This window comes from Carassius gibelio, chromosome B16 (genome assembly GCF_023724105.1).
Source record: "Carassius gibelio isolate Cgi1373 ecotype wild population from Czech Republic chromosome B16, carGib1.2-hapl.c, whole genome shotgun sequence".
NCBI lineage: Eukaryota > Metazoa > Chordata > Actinopteri > Cypriniformes > Cyprinidae > Carassius > Carassius gibelio.
The window spans coordinates 19,112,506-19,135,139 of NC_068411.1; the positions used below are offsets into that span (position 1 = coordinate 19,112,506).

General features: G+C 37.4%; 1 long non-coding RNA gene across 2 annotated transcripts; it reads left to right on the forward strand.

The window, feature by feature from the left end:
- The first annotated feature begins 56 nt into the window (after positions 1-56).
- Positions 57-21,315, forward strand: LOC127974409 (uncharacterized). 2 transcript variants are annotated; one of them, XR_008157291.1, is made up of 8 exons: positions 57-236; positions 1,236-1,344; positions 9,007-9,162; positions 12,827-13,000; positions 15,796-15,883; positions 17,925-17,987; positions 18,357-18,525; positions 19,929-21,315. It is a non-coding gene; the product is annotated as an uncharacterized LOC127974409 (long non-coding RNA). The 2 variants fall into 2 exon arrangements; XR_008157290.1 differs by lacking the exon at positions 19,929-21,315 and having other exon boundaries at positions 18,357-19,463.
- The last annotated feature ends 1,319 nt before the right edge of the window (positions 21,316-22,634 follow it).

The window sequence follows — 22,634 nt, forward strand, 5'->3', positions numbered from 1 at the left end:
AACAAAGTGTTCTTTCTTAAAAAACTACAAACCCCTTTAAAGGCCGTATGGTGAGAATGTGGCCTATGGTATTTGTAGTTTTCTTTACAAACGTGCCCCAGATGTGTTTGCGGTGTCAAGATATTTAGGAGTATCATTGACCAAGAGCTGGGATGAAATTACAAAAAGGATGAAAATACCGCAGGGGAAAGTTGAAAAAGTTCGTGATGTTTAAAGTCAGAGATGGAATGAATGTGGTAAGTTGCATCATCGTTTGCCAACTGTATAACGGGGATTTTTTATATTGTGTTTAGCAATCAAGCTACATGTAAATACTTTCAAAGTTATACATTATTTATTGCATGAATCACTGACACAGTCATTCATGTTTGCATTTTTTTTTTAAATTGCTTAATTATTTGCAGCTTGGAGACAGTGTTCATGGATATGCCAGTGATTTCCGCAGCTGATTCATATACTTTACTTTGTTTTAGTGATTTATCTAACAATCCAAACCCACCACATAGGCTACAACCTAAATAAACAAACTCAACACAGTTGCTTAGGCAGTGTACATTATTTTGAAAAAGGTATATAAGGTGATAAAATGCTGGAAAATTGTTTCTCATTTTTGTATTCTGATTCTGGTAGTTTTATATATGCAAATGAAAGAAAAATCCCAAATGAGACCCTGAGAAGACCCAGTAATGTGTCTCATTTAGAGTTTGGAAAAGGATCTCTACAATGAGTTGAATTGAGCTCAGATTGGCTTAGGTTTGACACATCAATATGAACTAAAACAAATGCCATTAATTTCTCCCAAAATTTAAATATTTGAGTTTATTATCCAGATTAAGTATTGTAGTGTTACTTTCTGTCAATAACTGACTAATTTGTGCCTCTTTATATGATGATATCTAGATGATTTTAATGGAAATATGTGAGATAAAGTTTATATTTAAATGACATCATTTTTTATAAAAATATATTGTCACATACAATTTCTGTTTATTTTATCTTATATCATATAGCGTTCCACTGTAAGTTGTTAAAAAATAAGATCTAAAATGTCAACATGGGCTTTTGTTTCTTGCATTTTTACGGTTTCTTAGAACGCTTCAGTGCTGTTTGTCTATTTTATGTCAGCACACTCCTATAAGTCGACCTTGGCATGGAGCACTGGTAATGTTTGGCACAGTAGGTCAGAGCAGGTGGTTTGTGCTCTGTGTGTGAGTGATCCGCTCTCTCTCCTGCAGAACACTAGATCAGACCTGCCAGGGGGATCTGCAGCTACGCCAAGCCCAGCAAGGCTTCACTTAGCTGGGTAACATCTGGTGTGGCCTCCCCTGCCTCCTGGACTAAATGGTAAGAGTCAGAAACCCAGAACTGTCCTGAGATTTAGAAGAGATTTGGAGTATTGTATTAAGATTTTTAAAAGTGTACTTGAATTTTGTTGTCATAATTATTGACATTATTTTTTATTTTAATTAAAAAAAAAACTTTGCTGAGAGTAGAAGCTTGCACAATGGAAACATTATTGCCTTTAGAGATTTCAAAGCTAAAAAAGCTCTGTATTTGTCACATTAACGAGATTTATTTCACACATTAAAACAGCTGGCATGAATGTAAAAAGCTGTTAATAAATAGGTATACCAGAACCAGAAGATTTCAGCTTTTGGCAAATTTCACTTATCAGCTATAATTAGTAATTTGGATATAGTCATTCTAAATCAGATACTGTTCTCACATAAGTTATTATATATAGATATGTTCATACTTATATGTGCGTGTATACACATGTATATTATTATACAGAGGTGTGAAAAAGTTTTTGCCCCCTCCAGACATTTTTTCTTTTAGCATGTAACACTTGAGTGATTCCCACCAAACTAATTTTAGTATTACACAAAGATAACTCGAGTAAGTACAAAATGCATTTTCAAATAATGATTTCATTTATTAAGGGAAAAAAGCGGTCCAAAAATACCTGGTACTATGTAAAAAAGAAATTGCCACCTAAATCAAATCTTACTGCAATCAAGTGTTTATGATAACTGGCAATGAGTCTTTCACATCACTGTGGAGGAATTTTGGCCAACTCTTCTTTGCAGAATTGTTTTAATTCAGCCATTTGGGGGTTTTCTAGCATTAATGGACTGTTTAAGGTCATGCCACAGCATCTCAATCGGATTTAAGCCTGGACTTTGACTTGGCCACTCCAAAACCTTAATTTTGTTTTTCTTGAGCCATTCAGAGATGAACTTGCTGGTGTGTTTTGTCCTCCTGCATTACCCAAGTGTGCTTGAGCTTGAGGTCACAATTCTGGATTTTCTGATCAAGTGAAGAATTCATGGTTCCATCAATTATGGCAAGTCATTCAGGTCCTGAAGCAAAGCAGCCCCAGACCATCACACTACCACCACCACGCGTTTGACTGTTAGTTTGATGTACTTTTTATTAAATGCTGTGTTGTTTTTTTTGCCAAATGTAACGAGACACACATCCTCTGAAAAGTTACACGTTTGTCTCATCAGTCCACAGAATATTTGCCCAAAAGTCTTGGGGATAATCAAGATATTTTTTGGCAAATGTGAGACAAGACTTCGTGATTTATTTGGTCAGCAATGGCTTTTCCCTTGGAAGTCTCCCATGGATGCCTTTTTTGCGCGGTCTCTTTCTAATTGTTGAATCATGAACACTGACCTTAATTGAGGTAAGTGAGGCCTACAGTTCTTTAGATGTTGTTCTGGGTTCTTTTATGACCTCCTGGATGAGTTGTCGTTGCACTCTTGGAGTAATTTTGGTAGGCCGGCAACTCCTGGGAAGGTTCACCACTGTTTTCTCAATTTGAGGATAATGGAACTAAGTGTGTTACGCTGGAGACACAAAGCCTTAGAAATGGTTTTATAATTCTTTCCAGACTGATACATGGCTACTATTTTGTTTCTCTTCTGTTCCTGAATTTCTTTAGGTCGCAGCATGATGTGTTGCTCTTTAAGCATGCTTCACTTTGTCAGACAGGTTGTATTTAAGTGATTTCTTGATTCAACAGGTCTGGCAGTAATCAGGCCTGAGTGTGGCTAGTGAAATTTAACTCCGCTTTCTAAAATATAATGTTAACTTGATTTATCTTTGTGTAATATTAACATTTGTTGGATGATCTGAATCTTTTAAGTGTGTCAAATATGCAAAAAAAAAAAAAAACCTACAAGGAGGAGGCAAAAAGCTTTACCGGCACTGTATATATACACACACACACATATTGTAAATAAATATATTAAAAGTTCATATAAATGTATATTTACAGTATATACACTTTTTTATATTTATATAATATACAAATATTATATAAGCATATGTTTAAGATACAAATCAAACTTTATCAAATTATACTTGTGTATAGAATAGAATAGAATAGAATAGAATAGACACTGACCTCAGTGGTGGTGACATCTGACTCTAGCCACTTTAGTCTGACCCTTCTGGGCCTTTCCCTTCAACATGTACAGTATGAATGAGAACAATCTGTTCAGTGGCCTCCATGTTGAATGTGACCCTTAGATTAATATTTAATGAAGTGAAGGGTAAGTGAATGTTTCTGAGGGAGGCTTGGCTCTCTCCAGGGTTAAGTGAGCTATTAATAATTGATGATGTGCTGATTTTTATGGTTCTTTGAGCATGTTAATAGAATAATGTACTTACTGACTGCACGGATAGAATAATGCAGTTAACGTGTGTGTTTTGCAAATAATGTAATTAGCATGTGTTCAAGGGGTCATCGCTGAGGGACACAGCACTCAGATACACACATCTACATGAAGGACCGCAGTATGTGTCGGTCATTGCTTTCTAACCTTATAAACACCCAACTGATTCAAATCTTGTTTCATCTTTTTCATTTCCGCTGTCTCTCTCTCGTCTCTTCCCCCCATCTCTTGCTCTCTCTCATTGATTTTCTGTTTGTTTTTCAATCACATTATTTCCCGCACACAGCGGTGTAGCCAGCGGCTAAATGGCCCCTCTCCTACTAATTGGACGTTTAATTAGATCACAGATTTGGCCCAATTAGTCGCTGTAGGGAGGAGAGGGGATAGCCTGGGGGGCCGTGTGTCTTTGCGTGTGTATTTATGTGAGTAGATGGTGAAGAGAGAAAGCAAGGAACGGAGATACAGAGAAGGGGGAGCGAGAGAGAAAGAATGGGAGGGTGGAAAAGAGATATCTTTCTCTAGGCTGCCTCATTAGAGATGTCACAAAGGGTCTGCCATTATACTCCCCCCTCACTATGAGGCTGGCCCAAAGAGACCTATCAGAGCAACCGGGCCCAAGTGTGCTTCAGGGACTCATACCGTGCCGTCTCTCAGTCTTCGGATCAGTTCAAGTCGCTGCTGTCCTGAGAGAGCCAGCACCAGCCTCCGTTTATCAGTGGCTAATGCCATACCTTCATGAAAACAGACTAAGGGCATTTTCTTTGAGTTGTCACTGAACTAAAAGTTTAGTACAAATTATCATGTCAAATAGGCAGCATAGCATTTGCCTCCCATCAGCTCATTAGCCGCCTTTCCACTGTCGGTTCAAAAGCAGGCGTGCTTGTTCGTGCCAGGGCCGGTCGCGTTTCCACTGTCACTTCCGGGGCTTGATCGTGCCTTGTCGGTGCTTCCTCGGTGCTAACAGCTTGGGATTTTTGGCCCGACAAAAACCTTGGGCCAAAGCGGGCCAGCTGGGGCTAGAGGAGTGGTTATGAACAAAGGTGGAGTTTCTCCACATCTGGAGAGCATCAGCGCCACGGATAATTTCATAAACTGCTATAACACTAGCATTAAATACTTTTTAAAATAAGATGAGCTCTAAACTAACTTCCAGTCAGCAGCAAGTGTTGGAAATAACTTGATCCGATGTGGATTATAATCAGCATACAAGACAGAAATATTTATAAGCGATGCAAAGGACTATGCAAGCTAGGCATTAACGTTACCATAGTAAACATGGTTAATGCGACCACTTGAAGAAATCCGACGTCAGCTTCTTATTCTCTCAATCACAATTGTGTATATATTTAGTATATATTTTATCTTTCATAAATCTCGTCTCGAGAGTCTAGTTCCACGTAGCCTAAGTCATACAGTTCCGGGGCTATGAACATTTAAGTCTATAAAATCTAAACTGTTGATACCATTTTTTTTTATGTTTTTTTTTTTTTTTTTTTTTGGTTTTGTTTTGATCTGTGGATTGCTGGATCAGCTTTCACCATGAACGAAGTCCAGCCCAGGGTCGTCACATGTGGTTGACGCAAGCCCTTCGTAGAATCACTCTGTTCTCAAGCCGGCACACGTCTGCTCACTCAAGCTGGCCTCCGCTCATTCAAGGCCGCGGTTTGTGATGCTGTTTCTTTGAGAAAGCGAAACTACTTTATTTGGGCTTCCAAAAGAGGACATGATTAATAACGTCTATATCAAGTTTATAATAGGTTTTATGTTTATGTCTCGTCGCTCCAGCTGGACATGCATTAAAGTCTGTTAAGGGGCGTAACATTTCCGTCACATGCTTGAGGTATTTGGCCAATCACAACGCACTGGAGAGCTGGCCAATCAGAGCACACATCGCTTTTCAGACCTGTGAGCCTTGTAAAAATCTACGTGTTTCAGAAGGAGGGGGATAGAGAAGAAACAATAATGTTCAGTATACAATATGTTTTGTTTTTTTTCTTAAACCGCATAAACATTTCATTACACCAAATATATTAAATAATGTTCTTTAGCGTCATATGACCCCTTTAATGCACTGACAGCTTTTGACCATTTATTGTCCTGTATCGCACAATGTATTATATGTCTTCGATGTCACACATTAGACAGTTTGTATTATTTAATAGCACGTATGTTTTTTTTTGTGACTAACACCTTTGGAGCTACCTAATTGCATTACATTGTCCATTGGAAGCCACACCTCCTTCACCAGAGGGGCTCATTTGTCGCTCTGCATTATGGGAGACCACGGCTAATGAGACACAAGGTGATCATGTCAGTCAAGACACACTATGGATGGCATCCACAGGGATGCTTGCATGCATCCACAGCATGGAGTCCTTTCTCCTCGGAGAAAGTATGGAGGATTTGCCCTCTGGGCATCAGATGAAAGGACCGATGTCTCTCAGTGAGATACTTAGAAGAGATTTGAAAGAAAAAAAAAAGCTGTTTTTGGAAAGCGAGAGGATGATGTGAATCATACAGATCTGCAATGACAAATGTGCACACAGCTCACCTTCTGACCCTATGGTTTGTTCTTCATTATTCTTTCTTTTTTCTTCTCTGTATCTCCTTCTCCCTAAATCCTGAATCAGCTGGTTGTTCAATAAGATGCTGGTGGGGAGTCATTTGGCTGGGCTAGACAAGCTGGATGCTTACCCACACACACACACATACACACACACATTTAAGATGAAGTGCTCTCGTTTTTGTGCACATTGCACAAATCCTTAATATGTTTCAATGGAAAAATGTGAAAGTCTAAATCAGTGTTATTTTGCATCTCTATAACACGTATTTATTCACTTTGTCTGTCTGAAACTTTTTTTAATTGAACAGCTATACAAATAATTTTCACTTGAGTATTTCTGTAAGATATGACAGATGCTGTATTTTTTTTTTCATTATTATTAGTTATATAATTGAATCATTAGGTAGAGCTGATTTGCACATTAATAATCTACAATAGCAAAGTTCCTGAAATAAATTAGTCAAAAATAAGTATGCACTATTCAAATGATCAGTATAATGACACTAAAATTTATATTTGATTTCCTCTCTCAATTTTTTTCAATTGATTTAAAACCACACTAAGATGTTGAAAGTTACCAGCTCCTTTTTTTTTTTTTTTTTTACCAAGTCTGAATTGTATTTTGCATTTGAGAGAAAGTCGTTTGATTTGTATGCCAGGCATTTTTGTTATTAAGCCCCAGTGTGTGTGTTTGCATGTATGTGTGCGTCCTAGTCTGGAGGAAATTGAGGAAAGCTTGTGGTCGATATGAGCGAAGCCTCCATAAAAACCCTCTCTCACGGAAAATGACTTCCCACGCGATCACATACACACACACACACAAACACTCTATCAGACACAAACGCACTTGAAAGTACACGTACAGATAGAGCTCTTCCCTCACACGTGCACCTTTCTCAAAGGCATCCATCCCCCTGCTGTCTTTTTTCCACATTGTGATTCCAAAAGCAGACTGTGTGTGCTGTTTTTTTTTTTGTGATGTCTGATTCCTTCATTAAACTACGTGGAGTCATATAAAGCTGAATTATAGTGTATCGGAGAGCATTTAAAAGCTTTAATCAGAACATACACACACAAACACACACACACACATGCTACTGAAGTAGTTGTAACTCTTAGTAGTTTTATGAGTCTGCATTAACTAACCCCAATTACCCTCTCATGAGGTGCGTGAGAACAGAGCGGCTAATTAGTTCTGTGTGTGTGTGACGGGAAAGAATGGCAAAGAAAAAGGCAATTGCATGAATGGGTTATAGCACTCACTGAAAAAGTCATTTCTGCGGTCATAAACATGCTTCACACACATTTATTTTGGATTTGTTTATGTAATTGATTTTTTTTTTAATCTCTTGCAATATTGATGAGCATGAATAAGAGATGAGCTGGGCAGGGTGTGTCCCACTGGGGGATTTGCCCCCTCCCTGCTACTTCCTGTCTAAGGATTACCCAGCATTCCGGCTGAACCACTGCGAGTGTAAGTAATGGTTGGTTTGGTCACCATTCAAAGCTCATTTCAGAAAGAGTGAGTTTAGTTTGGAGGCCTGTAAACGTGATGTTTGGCCTCTGAGTGAGCACATTGCATGCCTGCTGGTGTGTGTGTACAGGGTTTTATGGTTTATAAGGAAATACACATATGTGTATAATGATGACATAAGTATTTATGAGGATACTCCTTGTGTGCTCGTAAAACAAATGGCTCAAAAACATACTGTTTTTCTGAAAATCTAAAATGTATCTGAAAAAGTTATCTGTGAGGAGTAGGTTTAGGGAAAGAAAATACCATCTGTACAGATTCCCTGTAAACTACACATACAAACATGTTTGTGTGTGTGTGTGTGTGTGTGTGTGTGTGTGTGTGTGTGTGTGGGTGCACCAGGCGATGCTGATTTCCCAGAATTCATCTCAGATGCATGTGGCCTCTGTGAATGGAGACAAAAACACCTTACAGAGACTGATCACATGTACCACATATATCAGTGCTCGATAATATTAGTAAGATTATGGCATATATATATCAGGAAGTGTTTCTGCAAAAACAAAAATCCAACAAAAAACTGACCCCAGACTTTTGAATGGTAGTCTATGTAAACATATTTTTCATCCTTTTGATATTTAATATGTACGTTCACGCTGAAAGGATTGTATTTCATTCAACCAGTCAATGTTGCAAAGTATGTTCAAAATATTTTTTATTAATTAACAGAATTAATTAATTTACTTTTAAAGAATGTGCTGAATTCTTACTGAATAAGAAGACTGGCCATTCTTGAATATAAATATATTTTCTGACATGTTACATCTGCCATGTTGTAGTGTCCTCAGACCTGTATGTTTTCGACCTATGATGTACTAACTACAGCCATGTAGATAATTTATTTTGGTACCAAAAAGTACCATTTAGCAATTTAAAAAAAATAAATTAAAAAAAAACCTATTAAAGATCCTATTCAGCTGACAATTCTCATATTTTGGAATTGAACTCCAGTGCCTTATGGGATAGCAAATTGTACACTGGGAATTGCACAAATACTTAAAGATGCAGAACATCACCTGGGTAGTGTTATTATTAAACTTAACCACACACAAAAAAAACATTCAAATCATTGCATTGTTGCTTAGTTTTACACCGTCGCAGAAAAACATCATAATGTACCATGAATATTTGATATATCACTCACCAACACTTCTTTTTACATTAAAGAGAGGTTTATGGTTGACTGTTTTATGTATGTGTGACTGTTTTTATGTCCACAGCAGAGTCTCATCTGCGGGACAGTGAGGATCAGTTTGGCCGGACTCCTCTGATGTATTGTGTGCTGGCCGACAGCTTGGACTATACAGAGGTGCTGCATAAGGCCGGCGCAGCCTCAACAAGACTGACCACAGTCAGAGGATCGCACTGCACAGAAGGTGACAAGCACACACACACACACACACACACACACACACAGCCGTCTGTCTCTGAGTTGACCCTGATTCTGATAGACACTTAGAAAGGCTTGGTGTCGTTAGGGTTTACTGCCCTCTAGTGTTTGTGTTGTTGACACATATCTGCCAATAATCTGAACATGAGAGCGCTGGTATGTGTTATGTTATTTTGATTTAGTAAACTGGACAGTTGGAATGGGACAAGAGAAGAGGATTGGAACGGAGAGCAGAGTGGAGAAGGAAGAAGAAGAGTGTGAGGAGAGGAAGACAGGGAGGGACGGGATTGATGGGTAACACTCTGACATCTAGATCAATAAGAGCTGTAGCTCAGGGATTAACACTCTAATTGGGCTGGGAATAGAGACTGAGTACCCTGACACACACACACACACACACACACATATATGAGGGCTCTCCCTGGAATGTTTTACACGGGAGCTAAGGAGGCCTGGGAGGATACTTGATGAGAGGGGAGGGTCGTTCGCTCTCAGACACATTCAGACCCTTTAGATTGATAAACAGCTGTCTCTGACCCAAACTGCGGCCCAAGTTTAACATCCCTGGGGGACACAAAGTACTTCTTTCATCATTTGTTTGTATTATTTTGCTGGCTTTGAATGCTTTGTCATTTTAGTAAAATGCAGATGAAATAGCATCTGAGATAACTGGTAAGTTTATTGGCAAGTAGTGCCAGATTATTATTATTTTTGAACATCCAAGTTAAACAGGTTTTTGATAAAGAAAAATAGTAGGGTGGGGACTTGGCTCTATCCATCAGCTGTTGGTCGGATTGAGGTAGATCTGAATGCAAGGTTGAAACTGAATTTAAGATAGGGGCAAGGTTTAATGTTTCGAGTTCAGTATGCGTCATCAGAGAGAGAAGTCTCTCATTTCACTGGAAGACTACATTTTGATTAAAATTACGAGGTCTACAAAATGTAGAAATCAAATTTTTTTTGCTAATTAATCATTCACAATAAGATCAATAGCATGCATTTAGAGAACAGATGGAGGGAATTTTCTTTTCATTTTAAAGGGATACTCCACTCCAAAATGAACATCATGTCATTAATCACTTAACCCCATGTCGTTCCAAACCCGTAAAAGCTTTGTTGGTCTTCGGAAACAATATAAGATACATGTTCTGTATGCAGGCAGCTTACACTCTTCTGTGTCAGTCGTGCCACATGGATGCAGCGTTTTCTTTTAAATCAAAGCATAAATACAAGTAGAAAACATATCCTTGTGTTGTGACTGATACAGAAGAGCGTACACTGCTTGTGTTCAGCTCCTAATCTCCAAAATCGTGCTACGGTGATGTGGAGAGACGAATTGTTGAAAAAAGTCATGATTTTCGCTTCATAATGTTACGGTTGAACCACTGATGGCAGATGGACCATTCTGACAATGTCTTTGATACTTTTCTGGACCTTGACAGTGCAATTTACTTGGCAGTCTATGGGACAGTCACAAGCCTCCCGGTTTTCATCCAAAATTTCTTAATTTGTGTTCCGAAGACGAACAAAGCTTTTATGGATTTGGAACAACATGGGGGTATGTGATTAATGACTAATGACAACATTTTCATTTTGGGGTGGAATATCCTTTTAAGTTGCACAAACATTAAAGAGCCACACAGATGGGAAATCAAAAATTACCTGTATTACAGTGTATGATGTAGCTGTCCATCAGTGTAAACAATGTGGAAAGTAATTAAACCAAAAAATACACGATTTATAAAGTTATTGGCTTCTAAAGTAAGGAGTCGACTCTGAATCGCTGAAACGATTCGTTATAGATTTCAAATCTTTTGCCCATCTCTATGTACGTTACTAGGAACACTTTGCATAATAATCTCCGCCTACCGTCTTGGGAGAAACAGAACTCTGACCTGCCCCACCCCCCACACAGACGCTCTGGTTGGTGTGATAGCATCATGTCGAGGAAACAGTGTGTTTTTAATTGTAAAGGCAAGTTTGTTTTATTTTCACTGCCAAAGAATGAAGATCAGAAGAACCAATGGCTAAAATTCATTTTTACCACAATACCAGAGCAGTACAACAAATCCCTTTTGTTGTGTTCACAACATTTCACTGATGACTGCTTTTCTAATCTCGGTGAGTACAGCGGGATTTTCAAAGCGTTTGGCCATAAAAGAGGGTTCATTTCCAACTTTATTTAGACCAACAAGCATCTCAGAATCACAACGTGAAGTATGATTATGAAGCTATGTGTCTGTTTTCTCCCGAGCGTCTTATCAGTATGTGTGCTGTCTGCAGCCTGTCTGCGCTGATCGTCATTTACAAACACGTCATTAAAATGAAGTGTAACAAGTGCTGCTAACAGATATTCTGTGATAAAGTAATCCATATGAAAACAACGCGATGTCTGTTTTTCACGTCTCCCTTCGTTATATCTAATGTGACCACGCCCCCGCGTTGAACGCGCTATTCAGATTCAAACTGAAGCGCGCGGCTTGAATACACCCACAGAAGAAAAAGCAGCATGACTGTTCAAGTTTTTTATTTTACTGTTTGCTTCGCGATGAGAGGAATAAGACATAATTCACCCCAAAAAGATGGTAACGCATTGTTTACCATGACGTTGCGTGCGGAACAACCAATCAAACCTGACTATGTTAGTTACCAATCAGAACACAGTATGCTACAGAAAGGTGGGTTTTAAGGAAACTGAATCTTTTGAACAGCTTCGCACGAACCGTTTGGGGATCTCTGAGAATTGAGGTAATTTTAAAATGATATTTTGACAAAATGACAATGTTTTTTTTAACTTTGGATGGATTTAAACCTAATGTACAGGACTTATAAACAGTGATAGGAAGCTTAGAATTTTCATCTTACTGGCTCTTTAAATTATGGTATTCCAAATAGGAGTAGGTTTTCTTCCATAGAAAAAAAATGACAGATTTCACATTTAAAGCTTATAGTTTCACATTTTCCACAAGAAATATAAAAATGGAGAGTAAATCTAACTGAATTGAAATTATAAGTTTTAGTTGTATTTTTGATCAAAAACATTACTATTGTGAAATATTATTACTATTTAAAAATAGCTTTAAAAAAAAAAAAAAAAATATATATATATATATATATATATATATATATATTTTGATGGCAAAGCAGAATTTTCAGGAGCCATTACTCCAGTCTTCACAGTCACATTTTTGGGGAAATTAACTTATAAATAGCTGCCTTTGCATATTATGTTATGGTATCCCTGATATGAGAATGCATATGGAGCATATGTGTCAGATTTTCCACTGGAGTAAAGCTAACCAAACTGAAATGATAGTTTTAGACACTTTTGAGCCTTGACTGAAGCCAGACTTAAATTTTCAATGTTGTCCGATTCATGAATGAATGACTCTTATGAGCCGCTTCTTTTAATGGATCGGTCAAATAGGCTGGAGAACGGAAGTGTTACTGGTTTCAATCAGTCTTCACAGTTTCCCTAATGACTTGGCCACAGTTCTGACTGAATTATAGTGAAATAGTGCATAAAAATTCAGGGTAAATGGATTGTTATTCATGCTTGGGACTGTGATCTATTAGTCTGTGATCCTCCAATCCTTACAAACAGACAACTGTCTAATTAAAGTTAAAAGTTGTTGATTATGTTTTTTCAGGGCAATGTGCGCTTCATGAAACTCTTACTATCACACCACACTGATTGGCGGTTAAAGGATCTGGAAGAAATGACCCCATTACACCTGGCAACCCGACACTCGAGGTCCAAACCTCTGTCTCTGCTCCTCTAGCACATGGCACCTGGTGAGGTGGACACACAGGACAGGAATAAGGTACCAAACACAAACTACACATGCTCTCACACATTTAGCGGCTCGTCTATAGCTGGATCGGGTGGGGATTGGGGTGAACGCGAGGTTAGGTGGTGTGTGTATGTGTGCGTGTGTGTGCGTGTGTGTTTGTGGTTGTATATATGTCATAAAGCAGCAGGGGAGCTCTGCACCCTCTGATGTTTCTCTGGAGGATATGAGCTCTGTTTAAATTGTCTAATAAAAGATATTTTCTCAGAGCTGCTGCGAGAGCTTGCCAGGCGCCTACGAGGCTCAGGATCTCATCGCAATGTTAACCTTATGTGTGTGTGTGAAGTGACAACCACTCACTCGCTGCATGCCAAAGACGTCTTCCACCAATCGCAGAGAGAATACAAACCAACCCAATTTCACAATAAAGACAAAATGCATGGAAGCCTGTTTCCACCTCAGGGTAAAAACATAAAGCAGATCGTTAAAATTAGAAATATATTCACAATAATGAAACTAAAGTTGCTGTTACAAGTAAAAGTCACATTTGTAAGAAATAAAGTAATAATTATTACATTTTTTGATAAAGTAAATATATAAATTGTGAGATTTAAAGTTGCAGTTACTAGAAATAACACTTGCAACAAAGTCAACATTTATAGCTCCATTTATTTGATCAAAAATACAAATAAAATTGTAATATTGTGAAATACTTAATATATGTTATATTTTCAATATAAAGTAAATTTTACCTTTGTTAATATGTTTTCAAATATCATTTATTTCTTTGATGGCAATTCTGAATTTTCATCAGCCATTACTCCTGTCTTCAGTGTCACATGATCCTTCAGAAATATGGTCAAGATACATTTAATCTTATCATCAGTGTTACAACTGACACTTAATATTTTTGTGGAAGCCAAGATACTTTTTTTTTTTTTTTGAGGACATTCAAAATTACAGGTTTTATTTTACCTATGAATTTTTTCTAACATTCTAAATGTCTTCGTCATTTTTGATCCTAAAAATAGAAACACATTAATTAGATATAAATAAATTAGAAATAATGTTGTAATAGTGAGATATACGTCACATCGTAAGATTTAAAGTCAAAATGAAACAGAAGCTGGAAAGTTCAGTTTAATACCAGTAATAGTAACAGCTATAGTTAGCATTAGTAAACACTGAAGCTTTAGACTAGAGAAGTTGATATGTGCTGGTCACCATAGAGCAAAAGAAGAGTTTGGAGAGATGCGTACTGTATGTGGGCCCGTGCTTTCCTGGGAAACACTGCTATCAACTGCTCCAGATTACCAGACCGCATGCAGCTTTATTCACTTTGGTTCCAATTACTGTAAACATTCACCCCAGTTTACTTTCCGATGATCTACGCACATACAGCAACTCTTTAGATATGCCGTCATTTAAAATCTCATTCCACAGACAAACTGCTCAAAGCTACTAGGGTTATTAAGGCTCCTGTTTTAAATCATTATTCTGTGTGTGTATGGTTGTGATTACGCTAACATGAGTGTGTGTGTGTGCGTGTGTGTGTGCGCGCACTGTGGTTGTATCAGTGCTTCCATTGAGTCACATAAGGGAGTTTTGTTTGCAGGCCTTCATCCGTCTGTTGGTTTTGTAATAATTTGATAAGCAGAATCGTGATTTCTCGTGATGAGGCTTGTTCTGTGGCCAGATGCAGAAAATAGCTCATCTAGTGCGTCTTCAGTCTTCACTCTCCACATTGGCTGTTTGGGTGTTTTGGGGCTGGGGAAACTTGAGTTATTGATAAAGAGAGAGAGAAGGGGCCTGTGTGTACTTTTTGAATTTGAAATCAAACTGGAAATGGTTTAAATTTAAAGTTAAAATAAATTTACATGTACACTTGCAAAAAAAATGACTTAAAGTTGTAGTGTATTGTTTAAATATTATTTAAATGGTAAACAGTTCAGAGATTTCTAGTGGCAATTATGACATTCTGGAAAAGTGCACTTCCCATCAGTCTTCATATTCAGTTAAAAATACATATAACTTGTTCATCCTGTGGTCTATTGAGTATTTTGACTAACGTTTTTATTTCAGCACCTAAAAAGAGTGTAGTACCACCAGCTGTGCTAAACACATTTTACCTAAAATCAGCACAGAAATAAATGTTCTTGGCCTAGGCCTGGTGGTATTGGATAAGAAGATCTTGACACTCTAAGCCCAGAGGAAGCTGGCTGACTAGTTTGATGCGATATGATGAAGAGCGAAGGACTTCTTTATTTGTGCTCTTGGGAAAGCTCTATAATGTTATTTTCTTGATTGCAGTTCATTGACAGCCCACTAGCTGTGATCATTTAAAGCCCCAATTTCCTTGAAGGCCATGAAGCAGCTTTGTAGCCGCGGTGTAACACGAGTAAACAGTAAAACTGGAAATGTAATCTTTGAAATTGAATGTTGTTTGCGCTGCACTGGAGCTCCTTCTACAATCACCCCGAGCATGTTAGGCTCCTGATCAAGCACGATTCAGAAATTGGGATCCCAGACACAACAAATACTCCAATACTACACATACAGTACACTGTATCCTGGTGAGACCACACTCACTAATTCTCCTCACACATACAAATAATACAATTACAGTAGCTTCCGTATTTTGTAGGAAGCTGCTCCAACTTCAGTCCCTGCTGAGGGAAACAACCCTCTCCACTTTGCAGTGGTTGATGGGAATGAGGCGGTGGTTGAAGTGCTGACATCTTACGAGGGCTGCACTGCTTAAAGGACTTATTTTTTATTGAAATAATTTGCTAACAGGTGCTAACACTGGTTTGTTTGTGACTGTGTAGGTCGTGCAAAGATTGTACACCTTCTGTTGGAGAGGAACAAGTCTGGGAAGATCCCGTCAGACAGTCAGGGAGCAACACCTCTGCACTGGTGACCTTACTTTACCAAGTACAACATGTTCCTGGATCAACATCCTTGTTGATCCCGGAACAACATTCTAATCAACCAATCAGAATCGAGATGTAACTTTTCAGAAAATATCAGTTTTAGGCTTACAATCAGGGTTAGGTTCTTCTACACCCTTGTTAATCAGCTATCATATCCCACTGATTTTAGGAATAAATTATGGGTAGGGTTAGGTTTAGGGGCAGGGATTGGGCTAAGTCTATATTTTTGGACAAAAATGTTGATCCAGGATCATCAAAAGATGTTGATCATTCATTGAATTATTGATTTGATTTTCATTCATTGAATTTATTGATATTGATTTATTTATATACATAAAAATATGAATAAACCAGAGGATTGGGATTATTTTGTATAGTTGATTTATTTATTTATGCACAAATCTTTATTTATTTGTTTATTCAGATAAGTTAGAAGTCTAAGTTAGACACATTTACATTTTTTCACTGCATGATTCAGTTTCTTAAAAGGCATTTAGAATGATCACAATTCAAGATATGGGGCAGAAATGTATATATTTATGTAATTTCATATAGTTCATCAGTATCATGCGAAGACTGACGTTTTTTCCAAACCAAACAGCAGCATAATTACAAATATGATATTGAATTTTTACATGACTATTGACTATTGTTTTGCTCTATTTCGCCAACAAATATAAGTCCAATTTGCTTCTCTGAGCAACATGATGCCGTTTTGTTTCTAAATGGATCAAACGTTTAAATAATTCGGTTAGGTCGCAATTACTCACTTATTAACCGTGACTTGCTGCAACCTACTGGTGGCTTAAATTTTTTACATTTAAAACATCTCATTAAAAAAAATTTTTTTTTCAGATCTCAGTATTCAACGTTTTATGTTTAAAATATCAAAACAGTATTCATGCATGCAGGCTAAATGAATTCATGTCCTGCATTAAACAGTGTGTAAATGCATCTAAATGCCACTTTTAATACAGCTTCTGTGTTTTCTTTGAATTGCAAAGATTCATTTTGTCAAAACTGATTTCATTTGGTTGGTAACAGCCCAAATCACTTATTCTAATTGAATGATTAAATTTAAGAATTTGACTGAAAAGATTGTGCACAATTTTAGAAAAATAATGGTTTTATAAAGCCAAAAATGCCCATAAAAGGTAAAAATCTATTTAAACTTATTGGAAAAGATTAACTTCTATCACTGCTGTGAACTGATCACCACACAGAATATGAAAAATATCAAAACATTTAGGAGTCAGCTGTCCACGGTAGTCCTTAAGATTAAGCACAATAACACACACAGCAAAATATGGTCTAATTATTGTTGAGATATTGAGATATATATTTTTTGTCTATATCCACACCCCGATATACTGTATTTAATGTTTTGTTTAGAAAAAACAACAACAACAACATTTAAATAAAAATGAGAAGTGACATTTTTTCCACTTGAGCCCCTGCCCCTGCTGCTGCTGTTGGCTATTGCTGTAGTAGATTTTTGCTGCTGTTGCAGGCAAGTAAATGAACTTGCTGTTGCTAATGCATACAGCGATACGTTGCCATGAGTATTTAAGACATATTGCTGCTGCACAAATAGCATATAAAATAACCTGTAGCAGATCTATACAGTTGGAGCTGGGGAAGGTGGAGAGTTTTAGAGAAACTCTGAATGTGCGCTGCAGGAATCTCATTTGAATGCTAGCTAGCCATATAAATGCAAGGCAGTAAGCTCATTGGCTGCATATGCAGCTTGAGCCAATCAGCTTAATCAGAGTCATTTAACTCTCTGAATACAGGGTTCCCACGCTTCTTGAAAGTTCTTGAATATCAGACACATGGATTCAAAGTCTGGAAAGTACTTAAAACAAATATAAGTCCTTGAAAGTGCTTTAATTAAATGTTTTAATTTATTTTGTTTAGTTTTATCTAGTTCAAAGTCAATGCAGACATTTACCAGGAGATTTTGGAGCACTTTGTTTTCATCTGCAGACAAGTTTTATGGACATGCTGATTTTCTTTTTTCACAGGCTGATCGCTTCCATGCCACACCTCACTGATGCTGGAGTTTGTGCTGAAGCAGCCCTCACCAAGTATTGAGTGCATAAATTAACATTCTTTAAAGAACTTTTGCAAATCCTTTTTTTATTTTATATTGATCTTAGGAAATATTCAAATATTTTTAGATATTGGATTTTTTTTCATGATCTCTAAGCTCAACTCATAAAAAAATTAAAACCAAAAAAATGTTTGAAATGTTTTACTTAACGAAATGGATATAGAATATATGAAAGTTAAACTTTTTGAAATAGGTTAAAAAAAATATATTTTTTTTTTTTTACGTTTTAATGATATTCTAGTTTTTTCCGATGTGCCTATGGATAGATGTATAGATTGTTTTTTTTTTTTTAATTTTTTATTCTAGGGGTTTTGTATATTTATTATGTTCTGTCTCTGTTAAGGACATAGTCGCAGTATTCCTAACACCACTCTTTGCAAGATAAGCCCAATCCGAAGAGACGAAAAGCATTCATGTGGGCTGCAGGGAAGGGTAGTGAAGATGTCATCAAAATTATGCTGGAATTGAAAAAGGACTTGACATAAACATGACTGACAAATATGGAGGGATAGGTGTGGGAGAGAGTTACACAATCACACACACATACACACAGACAATCATTTTGAACACAATTATCCATTCCTTGCCTAAACTGGTTAGATTTAGCTCAGATCAGTGATAATTGCATTTTCTGTTCAATCAAGCAATTTACAAGCCATATCCTATGTATGTACCTCCATTCAGCCATAACTAAAGTTGACGGTTTGGTCACTGACTTTATGTGGTCTTTTGTGTGTGTGTGTGTGTGTGTGTGGTGCTCTCAGGGCATGTGTCCACTGAATTGCTTGGATGGGTTAAATGCAGAGCACAAATTCCAAGAATGGGATACCATACTTGGCCACATGTCACATCCTTTTCTTTTCTTTTATGCCTTTTGGGTTAGGTGAATAAAGGTCTCCTGTAGCAAATCGATGTGTTTTTGAAAGTAAAATATCCATATTTAAAACGTTACAAACACTTTTCTCTCACTTCCACTAAACAGTTGTAAGTGAAAGCCGTTCTTGGCTGATGACGTAGGACATACGCTTTGCGCATTCCCCAGTGATTAGTTAGGAATGCAGAAGTGTGGAGCAGAGACAGCAAAACAAAATACCGGTCTCGAATTAGAAGCACAAAACAAGGATTTGTAAAGAAAAATGTTGGAGGAATTTGATACAAGCTCCTCTATGCCCCACCTTTCTGAAATAGGTTGTTTCTTACAGAGCTCATCGGTCTGAAAAGCGAGGTGTGCTCTGATTGGCCTGCTATCCAGTGCTTTGTGATTGGAATAATGCCTCAAGTGTGTGATGGAAATGTTATGCCCATTGCCATATTACTGTGATGCATGTCTCAGTCAGAAAACTACAAGACAAAAACAATAAAACTCATTACAAATGTTTGTTGCATCCAGTGGGGACATAATTATGAATTATAATGACTTATACTGTATTTTTACACGTTGCATTGCCACGTAAACATAAAACCATGCATAGAGCTTGCTACACTCCAAAAAAAAAAAAAAAAAGGAAAACTTGTAATCGCATCATATGACCCCTTTAAGCAGTTTGAGGTTCAAAACTGATAATAATGATGAATGAAGAATGTTTCTTGAGCACCGAATCAGCCCATTAGAATTAATTCTGAAGGTTCATGTGAGACTGAAAATGGAAATAATGGCTGCTAATAAGTTCAGCTTTGCCATCATGGGAATAAATGACACTTTAAAATACACTAAAATAGAAAACTGTTATTTCACAACTGTAGTAATATATTACTTCTAGTAAATGCAATCTTAGTGACCATTAGAGACTTTAAAAAAATAAATAAATCTTACAATTGTTGAATGAAACATTTAACATATATATTATAATCAAATATTTGGGGACCTTAGCATCAAAATATATAGTCAAGTTCTGACTATAATCATTGTGTTTAGGTACACTCCTCTAGACAATGCCCTGCTGGGAGAGCATCAGGAATTAACCCAGTTTCTATTGGAGCATGGAGCTCTGTCCATCGCCGCCATCCAGAACATCGCTGCTTTGTCCATTCAGGCTCTTTACAAGGGCTACAAGGTCCAACGGGTCTTCAGAGAATGCAAGAAGCTCCTCATGAGGCACAAACAACTATCCGCTAGTATAACGCAAAGTAAGACCCACACGCTCTTCCTTGAAGAGAAAGAGATTAGATAAATGGTGGGTTGCAAATATTCTCTTACCCACAATCCAGTGCTGACTGAGGTGGCGAGGCTGATCTGCAGAGCTGACACTGAATGTTTGCATGAATATAATATCTGTTATTTAATTATGTGTGTTTGCTCAGGAGCAGCTCATCTATCTACCTTCCTACCTTGCTGAGGAATATGAGCATCAATTTCTTGCTGTCAATAATGGAAATAGATGAGATGATAGAGAGAGAGAAGGAATGAGAGAATCCTCCCTCCTTTTCTGTTAATTGGGCAACGTTCAGCTGCTCAATAGCTTGACATTTAGAGTCTGTCAGCTCTGAGGATGCATGAATACACACATACGCAGCTTAGAATATGTTCTCTCTTTTCCAGGGTCTGCTTAAATACTTCAACATACATTCATTTAATTGCCGTTAAACTTGTTTGCGTAGTCCGTCAGTCTAACCTTCTGTCCTTTATCAGTGTTATTCTGCCCAAAATCTATCCACTCTTTCTTTTTTTTGTTTCTTGCTAGGTGCTCAAAACATGGAGGGATATTTATCAAGTGTCCTTCACAAATGCTGCCCTGGTGAACTCAGATATTGACCTGGAATTATTGTACCAACCAATAGTCAGAACAAAAAGATGAAAGTTTAATTATTTAGCCGACTCTAAAAACCTCAAATTAACCTAATGATGAGCCATCTGGCATCTCCAACTGCACCTCTGTCACACGACAAAAAGAGAGACGGGCGGAAAGAGAGATGCACAGAGATAAGGATAACAGATCAAGGAATGAGGGGAATAAATAGACTGGCAGAGAGAAACAGAAATGTATGGGGATGGAAAGAGATAAAGAGAGATGGATGGTCAGAACAAGAAAAAAACAAGTTGACAGAGATAGAAAAGAAGAGAGAAAGCATCAATAGCAAAAACCAGGAGGCTGTTGCCATACAGAGATCATGGAGGAGGTACTGGTGTCTGTCTTTTTTTCTCCTTCCACTTCAGAATTCATTAATGCCTGCCCATTTTTTTTACAGCATTGGTTTCAAGTATTTAAAAAGCCCATTGAGTAACAACCTCGGAGCTCAAAACAGTTAAGTTACTGTTTAAAAAAATCACAGTGGAGAAAATGAATTATTATTTTATTTCTGGAACCCAATTTCCCTATATCCTTTAAATCAAAATTTCATTCAGATCAAGTTCTGTCTGGGATGCGTTTCTCAAAAGCAACTTTTGGTGCAAGTTTCGTCATTACCAATGGAGTACAGTGGAACTAATGACCATAGTTAGCTAACGATGCTTTTGAGCAACACACCTCTGATCAATTAAGGTGTTTAAATGAAGGCTTTTCTGTCCAATTGAGCCATCAACTAGATTACTTGACTGCATATAAAATTAACTACTGTCTCTTCTGTCTCTCATATCACTCTGAGGCTTCATTCATTTTACATTCTGAAAAATTTATTCAAATGTATTTATTTAAGAATGAATGGGCAGCAAATTATAGCAGATTTTCCAACATTAATAAAAACACATTTAACTTTTAAATTCATTTTTCCTCCAAATAAGAACAGAAAATGCAAAAACGTCTGCAGATTCCATCAGTGTCTGCTCATATGTTGCCCACATGTTCCTTATTTGAGTTGTGGCATGGCTTTTTGCCCACCAGCACATCAACACCTCTGAGGGCAGGTCACCAGAATTTGCCTCTTATTTATTTGTGTGTGTAGGGAGTGTAATAGAGGCCCATGAGAGCACTTTCTTTTGATGGCTTTACTAAAATAATGGGATTCAGAGCACAATTAATAAGGTATATGCACATTCTTGAAGTCCTTCTTTGTGAACATTTATGTGGTTTGCTTTTTTTATATGTTTAATAAGCTGTTGCTACTTTTGTTGGTGCACGTGAAAGCGTAACTTGTTTTTTTTTCATTCAGGTCTTGTATTCAGGGTCGTCTTCTTAAGGTACTGTGCAAGAATGGGAAAGGGGTAGAGTCTGCTGAAGTCACAGGCCTGTTGATTCAACTGTTATGGGAGTGGCCTACCTCTCATGACCACACCCACCATAACACTTCTGACGTTCAAGCTCCTTCCACATGGAATGTAGTTTGTTTTTAAAAATCAGTATTTTGTAATTTAAATCAGTATTTTTGTAATTTAAAAATCAGTATTTTTTCTGGTGGATATTGAAAGTCAATTTGAAATTTTACTCAAAATGCGATATTCACAGATTTATTAGGTAATATTTTCTCCCTCTTTTTCCAAAACATGACAAACGCCAGTCTCCCTTGTTTGCAGGATGCGATATATCCGCTCAACCAATCACAGCGCAACATTCCATGCACTGTAGACAGCAATTGGCAGCGCTTTGAATTCACTCTGCATCTTAGTTTTCCTCATCTACTTTGTAGTTTTTGATCAACAAACAAGGGCTGCACAATAAATCGCATGAGATTGATCAAGAAAGCCGGT